Genomic DNA, 10,766 nt, shown 5'->3' with positions numbered 1-10,766 from the left:
GGAATCCCAGAAGCTTATCTGAACCTGGAAAGCAGGGGACTTCCCATTGCCCCCGGGAGACGGCAGCAACCAACCCCACCTTAACTAGAAACCCTGTCCTGCCCACAGCAAATGTAGAGAACAATTTCCCAGCATAACACAAAATGCCATAGTCTGAGACCCAAGGCCTGGAGACTTTCTGAGAGGGATAGGAGTTTGGGCTGAGTTCAGGAGGCGCTTAACTGATTATTAAGCAAACACCTTTCACTATACTAACTCAGGGTGTTTCCATCTGTGCCTCCTTAATGAGCAATTAACTGTTCCCACTTTATCCCATATAATTTCTCCCCCTCTGTCTCTCTGTCTCTGTCTCTATCTCTCTTTTCCTTTCTCTCTCTCATCAATCGTGTGAGATTTGTATTTATCCATTCATTTAATAGTTAATTATCCATCGAGTGCGAACACGCTGGAGATGAAAACAAGTTAGAATTCCGGCTCTCTAGCTTGGCAATAGTTATTAAAAAGTTAAATGTCATCACAGTCTTTGATTCAGCAGCTCAACTCCCAAGAATATATTTTAAAGACATATACCCACAGGTGTCAACACTTATATGTAAAAAGATAATCCCTGAACCGTTTGAAATAACAACTCAACATTAGGAACAATGCAAACATCCTAGGGAACTGATAAAATAGATGGTGAGAAATCTAAACAATGAAATACAGTAACTGTCAAAAAAAAAAAAAAGGATAAATTTTATGGAATGAGAAGGAAAGATAGCCAAGAAAGATTATTCAGTAAAGAAGCATGTATATTATATACCACTTTTGCTTTTTAAAATTTGTGTACTTATAGGTATACAAAGTCTCTCTAGATTCTACAGCTCAGCTGTTCAACATGGTAGCCAGTAGCCACACGTGACTATTAAACACTTGAAATGTGTCTAATCTGAATTAACCTAGCAGTGCAAAATTCACAGCCAATTTCAAAGACTTAGTATGAAAACAAGAATAGAAAATATTTCAATAGTTATTTATTTTGATTACATGTTGAAATGATAACATTTGGATATATGGAATTAAATAAAACATAATATTGAAACTGATTTTAGTTTTTAAAAAAACTGGATTTTTTTAGTGTATTTACAAGAAAACGTAACATTACATATGTGGTTCACATTATACTTCTATTAGACATCAAGCTCTATTTCTAGGTCAGGAGCCGGCAAACAATGGTCTCAGGGCCAAATTGGGCTGAAGCCTGTTTTTGCAAATCAAGCATTATTGGAACACAGCCATGCCCATTTGTTTAGGTGTTGTCTATGGCTACTTCCCTGCTATAAAGACAAAGGTGAGTAGTTGTAACAGGGACCATATGGCCGCAAAGCCAAAAATATTTACTATCTGGCCCATAACAGAAAAGGGGCCTCAAAGTTGCCCCAACATTTATTTTACAGGAATCTATAGAAACCACAACCTACAGTGATTATCTTTAGGCGCTGAGATGAAGCAGATTTTTAGATTTTTTTTCTGGTATGAATGTATTATTTTTATCAGCGGAGGAGAAAAACAATTAAAATAACTTCAAAAACCTTCTTTCGAGGGGTGCACATTCTAGTAGGGGGTCAAGCAAGTAAATAACTAAAGAGTCAAGGGAAACTACAAGGTCACTGTTAGATGTTGGAATGTCAAGTGGACAATAACAATAAGAATCACCAGTGATTACTCAACACCTAGTAGGTGCTGGCCACCATGTGCAAAGTAAGGCTTTCTATATCTTATTTCATTTTATCATAACATCCTCGTTTTACAGTTGAGAAAAACTGAAGGCTGGAGACATAAATAACTTGCTCATGAAACAAGTGCAAGCTGTTAACCACACTGGACTCTTCCAGGGAGTCAGCCTGGAGAAACGATCTGGGTGACCTTTATTATCGCTTTCCTTGACTCTATTTATTTCTCTAACTAACATTTTCATCTGTTTTCCTATTAATAGGCTTGAGCCTGAGGAAGGCAGTGTGGGTGTTCTTCTTCTCTGGGATGTGCTAAATGCCTTTAAGAATCTCTTCGTTATAAGCATTAACCTGTTGGTAAAATTCTGCAACTATTCAAAAGCAAAAAGTATCTTTCCCATTCCAAGCACCCTCCTTCCCCACATCCCCTGTGCCCTAGCTGGAGGGTGTCCTCTCAGACTTCATACTTAAAGCATATATAATGCTTTTAGCAGAAGCAGTTCATAATGATACTGTCAGGAGAACTGCTTTTATCACTTAACACTAGAGCATGGACCCCTTTACATGATAGCGCTCATAATCTACTTAGTTTTTTGTTTTTTAATAGTGGCGTGTTATTTTCATAACCCCTTTTTAAATGAAAGCATCAATGAAAGTTCTGGCCGAATACCAGAAAAATAACTTTTAAGAATCACTTTTACCTTGTAACCTCTGTTTTCAGAGAATGGATTTATGTGTATGATTTCTCCATGGACACAGCAGCAGGCTGGGTACAGCTCTGGATGTGTTGGAAGACAGGCTCCACGTCAGTTTTCAGTCTGCAGCGGCAGCCTGCCGACGACGAGATGCAATGGAACACAATTGTCTTTGGCTGTTGATGTACTTACACAATCAACAGTGCCATCATACACCTGTAAAACCCAACATAATAACTGTCACAGTAATTATGACTTGGCAGGGGAATGTCAAAGTCATGTCCAGGCAGGGTAGGCTGAAGAATAATGCCTTAGTGTCTGCCTCTCTTTTTCTACTTTTCCAGCCACTGAGCTAGCTTAGACCCCTTCACCTTGTCCCTGGACTCCTATCCAAGTCTCCAGGAGTCTCCTAACCTCAGACCTCCTCTGCTACAATCCACTTGTTATACGGTGGCCAGATTACACTCCCCCAAACACTGCCCCTGGCCCAAATACCTGAACTAAATTCCAGGTCTTTATCTTGGCATCCTAGCTCCTCCTCAGTGTTGCCCCAAGCTATTATTCTGATTTTAGCACTGAGTCGCTCTCTAAACCCATCTCCCTGTCTCTAGCCAAAATGGTCCTCTTTGCCCCCAACTCACCGTGCTCATTCCAGACCCTGCCTCTGCTGAGTTTCCTGCCTGGCTCCCACAATCCTCTCGTTCTATCTAAATCCTTCCCTAACTCAAATGAAATTCTCCTGAAGACTCCTGATTCCCTCAAGCCCAAATGTTTCCCTTGTCCCAACATAAGGATGATTCCATGTTCATTCTCTAATCATGGGATGGTTTCAACTGTTATCTTTTATACATAAAGACCATGTACCCCCCCAACTAGACTGTACTAGATCAAAGTACATATCATTTTATATCTTTCTCATATCATTTATATCTTCTATAGAACATATCACAGCACCTTTCATATGATACATAGTCAGTAAAAGTCAGTACAGATCGATTAAGAGGAAACTCACTACCTCTGAGCCAGTAAGTCAAGCTATGTGATCTTCTCTTCCTGGAATTGCAGAGACTCCGTCCGTCCTCTCCATGGGCACTATGATACCATCGTCACTTAGCAGGAGAACTTGGAAATGTTCCATGTGAATACTTAAAGAGCCTTTTCCTTCCCTTCCTTCTTCTCCGCTTCTACCTTCCTCATCGTTGCATGCTAGTCTGTTCTAAGGGTGTACCGTAATTTATTTAACCGTTTCCTACTGATAGTCATTTACATTATTTCCAACATTTTACTATGAATAAATGCTGCTCTGAATAATTTTGTAATCTGTGAATATTTCTGTAGAACAAGTTCCTTAAGTTAAAATTGTTAAAACAAATGCATGTTCATTTGTAGTTTTGAAATATATTTTCAAATTGCTCTCCTTGAGGGGATATAACAATCTACACTCCCACCTATAAAGTTTGAGAGATAGTCATTGTATTTAATGTTTGCAAAATATTCTGTTGAACAGAAGACCCATACTTGATTAAGCCATGCCCTTATTTCTGTATCTTTAAGCTCTGTCCCTATTCAATAGAGAGACCTACTTCCATAGCCCTAGGAATCAAGAACTTGATCCTTTGACTTATAAATCACACAGCTTCTCCACAAAACCACCACAACAACAGCAACAAAAAACCCCAAGCACCCAACTCTACTTTATATGCAGGGATGTCCTCCTAAAACAATACGTAAAAATAACATTTTTGTAAATAAAATCAAACAACTAACAAGAAAAGTCAGCATAATTCGGTAGAAACAATACAGATTTTAAGGTCAAAGGAGTAATTTTTCATCTTTCTAAGTTGTATGATCTTGGACAAGCCACTTAATCTCTCTGAGCTATGATTTCCCCTCTGAAAAAGGACCTAGTATTACGTGTTTTGACATGATTGACAATGTGCGGAAAGTGCATCTAAGCTGAGCTGATATGCAGCTGAGGAACCATGTCTTACTCACTGTTTCACCCCCTGTATCCAGAGCAGCTCCTGGGATGGAGCGTCTACTCAATATGCAGCGGATGAATGAAGCATATTTCCACTTGTCCGCAGGATAAGTGACCTGTCCAAGGTCAGGTAACAAACGACCAAAAAATTTAAAGGTAGCCAAGGCAGGAGTCACACAGGTATATCTGACTGTTATCTCTCTAGCTGACCAAAGACTTCATAACTGTCCTCAGCTTTGCTTTATTCCAAGTGAAGAGCTGTCAGGAAGACGTCTTCTATAAGGTTTTTCACAGTCACTCGCCTCCCTTACTTATTCATGTATCCCATACTTTCAAGACAGTGTTTTTTTCTCTAGAGAAGTGAGACTTGATTTTCTATCTGGGCTCCAACTCTACCTCTTAGCCTTAGATTAAACCTGTTCTTTAAAATCATCCAATTCCCAACTCCGTGTATCTGGCCCTTTCCTTTGGGTATAATATCATATTTATACCCAAATAAAATATTCTCTGACCTCTGTCCCACCTTCCCTATCCCTTTCTTAACTCCCCACCAATGAAGTTCTGGGACCCATATTAATTTTCCGATATTATCTCAAGCTTTCACGGTTTTGAGTCTGCAAGCCAGCTCTGTAATTTGATGGTAAGACCCAGAAAATTTAAATTATCTGCCCAAGTTTACAGAGTGAATTGGGGGCCTGGATGGACTTAAACTCAGGCCCTCAGGTTCCAGGTCCAGAGCTTGGTCAACAGCCTCTCCCTTATGCTTACTCCCCACAATTTTACATTTGCGATGTGCTTTTGTTTCTAGTTGCTCAGGTAACCATCATAATAATCTCAGAGGGCATGGCCTCATCGCAGTTGCTGGGGGGCAAACCACCTCAAAATTCAGAGGCTTAAAACAAAAAGCACTTCCTACTCTAGCTCCTGCATCTGCAGTTCATGTGAAGGTTGGATAGGCAGACCTGCCCATCTTGACTGGGTTTGTTCCTGCAACTCTGGGTCGGCTAGGCGACTCTGTTCTAGGCTGGGCTGGGCTGGGGCAGCTTCCTTGGGGCAACTCTGCCCCATGTATCTCTCACCCCGCTCCTGGGACCAGTGGGCCAGCCCAGGCATGCTCTTCTCATGGAAATAGTAAAGATGCAAGAGACCATGTCCAATGACACAAGCACAATTTCACGCCTCTCCTAATATCCTATTGACCAAAGCAGGTGTTACAGTCAGAATCAGTGGTTTAGAGACGACACTCATCTCTTTATGGGAAGAACTACAAAGTCACATGGCAGAGGGCAGAGATATAGGGAGGGATGGAGATAGGGGGCATTAATACAATCTACCAGCTCTCAAATATCAAGCCATCCTAGGTTAGGTAATTTTTCTTCACACCTCCAAGCACAGGCCAATGCTCTAAAGCATGGTCTCTCCTTCTCATAGGTATCAGAGCACATGCGTGTAGCAAGAACGGGTTCTGACGGCACTTCCTTTGCTGCTAACTTCAGCACAAGGCCACACTTTGGCCTGCTGCAGCAGGGTAAACAGAGAATGAGGGTGACAAGCCGGCACTGGCTCCAACCTCCTGGCTCTGTATCTAGCTGCGCCCGCCCTAATGGCTTCTTAGAATGTGATTCACTGCTCTAGGAAGAGAAAAGTCATTGACAGTGCAATTTAGATTGGGAAAATTGCTCTGAGAAAAAAATTAGAGAGCAACAGACCAAACACTCTGGCTTGAAGGGAGTTTTATACCAAAAATCCAGGGAAAGTGAACAAAGCAGGAAAAGTGATGTGGCGAAACGGAAGGGTAGGTGGGCACCCTACGGAGGCAGAAGCGAGAGGCGGGGGAGTGATCTAAAACCAGGAAGAACAATGAACAATACAAAGAAAGTCCGAACTAATTACAGAGGAGAAATATGGAAAAGCAACAAGCCTCACGGTTTCTGTGATTTGTTTTGATTTCTGGAAGGGCTCAAGAAGTAAGACTTCCACATGTAATACCAAGTTTTTAAGGAAAACGTCTCCAAGAGATTTCTTGCACACCCTACTCTTTCCATTGCCAGAATAAATACACTAGGAAGCTGATCACCTACGACATGAAATCCAAGCAAACTGAACAAACTCAGGGAAACCTGAGAAGATCCAATTTCCCACTCAGATAACTTTGTGATCATCAGTTCTCTGTCTGGTTTAGATTAGAAGCTCACTATACAGAGACCTTCATAATTACACAAATAACAATATTCACATGTGAATATGCTACGAATGTTAAATTAAATAATAATAGTAATGTCACTAGCCACAAAGTTGTACTAACTAAGGCCACACACGTGTGCATCTGTGGGTTAGGAGAATAGCTCAGTGCCCTTAGCTGCTCGATGAAAGCCTTACCTAGCCTCTCCCCCAGGAGTGTTTGGACTTTCTCTAATTTTCTCTCATTCAGCTTGTTAAACCATCCTAAATCTTTTTTTCTTGGCCCATTTCCTCACCTGGGAAAGAAGGAAATAAAAATACATGACTATCAGGCTTCCCTGGTGGCGCAGTGGTTGAGAGTCCGCCTGCCGATGCAGGGGACACGGGTTCGTGCCCCGGTCCGGGAAGATCCCACATGCCGCGAAGTGGCTGCGCCCGTGAGCCATGGCTGCTGAGCCTGCACGTCCGGAGCCTGTGCTCCGCAACGGGAGAGGCCACAACAGTGAGAGGCCCGCATACCGCAAAAACAACAAAAATAACAACAACAAAAATACATGACCGTCAAGGTCCACTTCAGCACACATAGGTAATGCTGTGATTTTTCTCCACCGCCATCCCAGCTCATTCCACTGTACATTGAAAGAATGAAATCAGTGTGGCATTAATCTTTGTCCAGGTATTTAGTAGCAGAAGTCAGTTGACACACATATCTAAAATAAAAACCATGATTGACATAAAAAATAATAATAAAATTAAATTAAAACCTCCATGGTGGTACAGCATGAAAAATCTCTTCAGCTTAAGCTGTCCCAGTTACAAACTGTGTACCCTTGGGCAAGTTACCACATCTCTTTATGCCTAGCTTTCCTCGTCTGCAACATGGAAGAAAGAAGAAAACCTACTAGTATTGGGTGTTATGAGGTGTGAAGACTGAATGAGGTCATGCACAAGGCATTAATGAGGGACTTGATCCGTAGACAGCACTCCATACATTTTTTTATTATTATCGGTAAATGTGATTTTGGCACCCCTTGGGATGGCTGATGTTCTTTCACTAAGGTGTGAATGCTGAGAAAAGTTGTTTATAAATGAAAGATCTTGTTTAAAAAAACAAAATTTTTTCATCCTTGTTGACTTGCTAACGTGAAATAAGACTTATGCATGCAACACAGGAAGTAGCAGCCTGGGTTGAGGCATAAATGTAGCCTGGGTTTCTTCTTATTTTCTTTCATTTTGGTTTATCTGTTTCTATGCATTTAGTTTGGTTCATCCTACTTCTCTACTTTCTACCAGTGAGACAGTGGTTCTCAATGGTGACTGCACTCTAGAATCATTTGGGAGCTTTGAAAATCTCTGTACCCGAATTATCTACGCTGTTAGAAGTCAGGATGGTGGCTGGGGTGTGGGAGGAAAGGGGAGCGGCTAAAAGGAAGCATGATGCCAACTTCTAGGGTGCTCGTGAAGCTCTGATTCTTGAGCTGGGTGGTGGTTACACAGCTACCTTCAGTTTTTAAAAATTAATTGTGATGTATACTTAGGTATGTTCACGTTTCTATGTGTATGATATACTTCAGTAAAAAGTTAAACACAAATCCCTATGCTGAAGTTGAACTGAAGAACAATTAAATCAAAATCTTTATGGGTGGGACCCTGGTGTCATCATTTTTGTAAAGCTTCCCTGGTGATTGCAACTTGTAGCCAAGGTTGAGAGCTGCTACAGAGGTTCTTCTGACCACAGTGGACCCAGATCTCAGAAGTGGCATTCAAGCCAATTGCAGCAAGCCCTTTGGAGCAGCCAGGAGTCAGTGGGACTGACCTGGTATTTGTTTAGGCAGGTCCCAAATCCAGGTGGTATTACTGGGGCAAGAGCTTTGGACCTGGATAGAAATCTAGGTTTAAAATCCAGCTGTCATTCTGGACATTGAGAGACTTTGGGCTAGTCACATAGATAACATCACAGAATTGCTGCTTCCTCATCTGTTAACTGGAGCTCACGCTAGGACTCCTCCTTACCTCGGGTGGCTGTTCCTTCCCATACATCAAGGGCTCCTTAAGTGAGCTATTATTATAAGATGTTGCGAATTTGCTAGCGACCCACAAGAAGCCACTTTGTCTTTGCCTCAGAGATCCTGCAGAGCTGCTCGGCAGTATTTTTTTTTTTTTTTTTTTTTTGCGGTATGCGGGCCTCTCACTGTTGTGGCCTCTCCCGTTGCAGAGCAGAGGCTCCGGATGCGCAGGCTCAGCGGCCATGGCTATGGCTCACGGGCCTAGCCGCTCCTCGGCATGTGGGATCTTCCCGGACCGGGGCACGAACCCGTGTCTCCTGCATCAGCAGGCGGACTCTCAACCACTCGGCAGTATTTTTACATTGTCACTGTTATTGCTCCTACCACTCAAGAGGGTGAGTGCACCCTCTTGTACTGGACCAATAAGGAAGGAAGAGGTACTGGTTTAGGTTTTTGTTGTAATCAATGACTTGTTCATTGCACATTGATTTGCAACCGCACAGACTCAAGAGCACGTAGATGGGATAGCGGCTATTGCGTGGCTGCCTCTGGGTATTCCCTTTGGTGGGGCTTAACTAAGTCAACCCAGTGTTCCATCCCTTGAGAGAAGACCCTAATTTCTCTTGTCTGCACCTTCTGCTTACCTCACCAGAGAAAACATACAGATGGCAAATAAGCATATAAAAAGATGCTTCATGTCATATGTCACTAGGGAATTGCAAATTAAACCAACAATGAGCAATTGCAAATTAAAACGACAATTAAGACAAAATTAAAACTACATGCCTATTAGAATGGCCAAAATCCAAAACACTGACAACACCAAATGTTGGCTAGGATGTAGATCAACAGAAACTCTCATTCATTGCTGGTGGGAATAGAAAATGGTACAGCTACTTTGGAAGACAGTCTGGAAGTTCCTTACAAAAGTAAACAGACTCTTACCATACATTCCAGCACTCCTTGGCGTTTACCCAAAGGAGTTGAAAACTTATGTCACACAAAACCCAAACACAGACATTTTTAGCAGCTTTATTCATAATCACCAAAACTTGGAAACCACCAAAATGTCCTTCAGTAGGTGAAGGGATAAACTCTGGTATATCTAGACAATGGAATATTATTCAGTGCTAAAAAGAAAAGAGATATCAAATCATGAACAGACATGGAGGAACCATAAAATGCATACTACTAAGGGAAAGAAGCCAATCTTAAAAGGCTACTTATTCTGTGATTCCAACGAAATGACAGCCTGGAAAAAGGCAAAACTGGGGATTAATGGTTGCTAGGGGTTGGGAGAAGGAAGGGATTAATAGGTGGAGCATAGAGGATTTTTAGGGCAGTGAAAAGATTTCTCATGATACTATAATGGTGGTTACATGTTATTATACACTTGTCAAAACTCATAGAATACAGTACCAACAGTGGACCCTAATACAATCCACGGTCATTGGTGATAATGATGTGTCAATGTAGGTCCATTTATTGTAACAAATGTACCACTCTGACGTGGGATGTTGATGATGGGGAAGGCTGTGCATGTGTGAGGGCAGGGGGAGTATATGAGAAGTCTCTGTACTTTCTACTCATTTTGCTAATGTTTTGTTATTTCTTCTAAAAAAAAAGAGGATATTAAAAAAAAAAGAAATGAATTATCAAGCCATGAAAAGACACGAAGGAACCTTAAGTGCATATTGCTAAATAAAAGAAGCCAATCTGAAAAGGCTACATACTGAATGACTCCAACTATATGACATTCTGGGCAAGAAAGTAAAAAGATGTGATAGTCAGGGGTCAAGGGTCAAGGCAGGGTGAGGAAGTGATGGTTAGGTGAAACACAGGAGATTTTTAAGGCAGTGAAACTATTCTGTAGGACACCGTATCGATGGATACATAACATTATTTGTCAAAACCTACAGAACTGTTTAACACAAAGAGCGAATCCTAATGCAAACTATGGACTTTAGTTAATAATGGTATATGAATATTGGTTCATCAATTGTAATAAATTGTAACCGCACTAAGGCAAGATGTTAATAATAGGAGAAACTGTGAGTGGGAAAAGGAGAGGATATATGGAAACTCTCTGTACTATCTGCTAAATTTTCTTTTTTCATTTTATTTTACTTTATTTCTGGCTGTGTTGGGTCTTCGCTGCAGCAGGCAGGCTTTCTCTAGCTGTGGTGAGCGG

The sequence above is a fragment of the Phocoena phocoena genome, chromosome 7, assembly GCF_963924675.1.
Source record: "Phocoena phocoena chromosome 7, mPhoPho1.1, whole genome shotgun sequence".
Taxonomy (NCBI): domain Eukaryota; kingdom Metazoa; phylum Chordata; class Mammalia; order Artiodactyla; family Phocoenidae; genus Phocoena; species Phocoena phocoena.
The sequence above is the reverse complement of the archived record's forward strand: the minus strand, read 5'-3'. Positions refer to the sequence as shown.